We start from the raw sequence: 2122 nt of genomic DNA on the forward strand, positions 1-2122 counted from the left end.
TAGGCAGAGTACGTGTTATATTACTGTAGAATAGAACTTCCTCAAGGTTAAGGTTGTTTAATATTTGTGATATTTTGTACAATATGAAGAAAATATATTTAAAAAGGCATTTCATAGCTTTCATAGAATCATAGAATACTTAAGGTTGGAAGGGACCTCTAGAGGTCATCTAGTCCAACCCCCCTGCACACGCAGGGTCACCTAGAGCACGTGGCACAGGACTGCATCCAAGCGGGTTTTGAAGACCTTCAGAGAAGGAGACTCCACAACCTCTCTGGGCAGTCTGTTCCAGTGCTCTGTCACTCTCACTGTTAAGAATTTTTTCCTTAAGTTCCTGTGGAACTTTTGGTGCTTCAGTTTGTGGCCATTTCCTCTAGTTCTGTCAGTGGCCACCAGCAAAAAGAGGCCAGCACCATCCTCCTCACTGCCTCCCTTGAGGTACTTGTAGACACTGATCAGATCCCCTCTCAGCCTTCTCTTCTCCAGGCTGAACAGGCCCAGCTCCCTCAGCCTCTCCTCGTAGGGCAGATGTTCCAGGCCCCTGATCATCCTTGTGGCCCTGCGCTGGACTCTCTCCAGCAGCTCCACATCCCTCTTGTACTGTGGGGCCCAGAACTGGACACAATACTCCAGATGTGGCCTCACCAGGGCTGAGTAGAGGGGCAGGATCACCTCCCTCGACCTGCTGGATTTAACGCTCGTTGAGAAGGGCTGATTCGCTCTCAAGTGCGAGGAGCTGAGATGGCTGCTGCTGACATCCTCACTTTCTTGGATAGTCACTGCAAGGTCAACAGCGAGCGGCTGCAGCTGATGCTTCAGAGGGTGAAAGAGGATTATACACAAGTGGTGAGTCCAATCATTGATGTTATCAGCCTGGATAATTTTGCCTACCTGGCAGCATCAGCAGACCTGAGGGGAGGATTTGACTGGAGTCTTCACTTTAAATGGGAGCAGATTCCTATAGAGCAGAAGATGTCAAGAACAGACCCAACTCAGTCTATAAGAACCCCTGTCATAGCAGGTGGCATCTTTGTGATCGACAAATCTTGGTTTAACCACCTGGGAAAATATTATACACAGATGGCCATCTGGGGAGGAGAGAATTTTGAGCTCTCCTTTCGAGTATGGATATGTGGTGGCAGCTTGGAGATTGTTCCCTGCAGTTGAGTGGGACACGTGTTCAGGAAACACCATCCCTATGACTTTCCTGAGGGGAATGCATTAACTTATATCAAGAACACCAAGCACATGGCAGAGGTGTGGATGGATGAATACAAGCAGTACTACTACGAGGCCCGGCTGTCTGCCATTGGCAAGTCATTTGGAAGCATTGCAGAGCGAGTGGAGCTGAACTGTAAATCCTTCCAGTGGTATCTGGAGAACGTCTGTCCAGAACTCAAGGTTCCTGAAAAGGAGTTGATTCCAGGGATAATTAAACAAGGAGGAAATTGCCTGGAATCTCGGGCAGGACACAACATGCTGTGCTGACACGGGAAACTGCAAAGGGACAGTGAACAACCCACCCGTCACTCAGAAGTGGATATTCAGTGACCCGCTAATTAGGCAGTAGGACAAGTGTCTCTCCATTACGTCCTTCTCCACTGGCTCTCAAGTCATGCTGGAAGCCTGCAATCAGAAAGACAGCAGACAGAAGTGGAAGATGAAAGGTGGCTTCATTCAACACTTTGTCAGTGGTCTCTGCCTGGAAAACCAAGCTGGAAGAGTGGTGACAAACACCTGCCAAGCAGATGTACCTGGCCAACAGTGGGAGTTGCTACAAGCCACATGATGCAAGCCATTTCAGCTGAGCACTTCGTGGTTTTGAGCTTTTCAAAGAAGAAGCTGGGGATGCGAGAGGGTGAAGAGCGTTGCTGAAATCAACCCATCTGGTTTCAGTTCTCCTCTGTAACTGATGTCTGTGCACAGTGGCACACAGAGTGAGGAAAGAACCCAACCCAATACTCCGAGTGACCAGAACTGCCTTGTAGCTCTCCTCATCCATTCCTTTCGTGGCATCCAGAGCCCATGACCTTCAGTCCAATAGCTTTAACTGCACCAACAGTAACCTGTTCAAGACAGCTGTTTGGTGGAGGGGGAAGACTTTGTAGAAACTTTGGGTAAA

At 48.7% G+C, this 2122-nt stretch overlaps 1 pseudogene; it reads left to right on the top strand.

Annotated features, from left to right (window-relative positions):
- The first annotated feature begins 705 nt into the window (after positions 1-705).
- On the top strand, positions 706-1789 carry LOC104564658 (polypeptide N-acetylgalactosaminyltransferase 16 pseudogene; annotated as a pseudogene).
- Positions 1790-2122: the final 333 nt, after the last annotated feature.

The sequence above is a fragment of the Tinamus guttatus genome, unplaced genomic scaffold (genome assembly GCF_059628265.1).
Source record: "Tinamus guttatus ecotype Peru unplaced genomic scaffold, ASM5962826v1 Tinamus_guttatus_pri_ptg001417l, whole genome shotgun sequence".
In the NCBI taxonomy this organism is placed as follows: Eukaryota; Metazoa; Chordata; class Aves; order Tinamiformes; family Tinamidae; genus Tinamus; species Tinamus guttatus.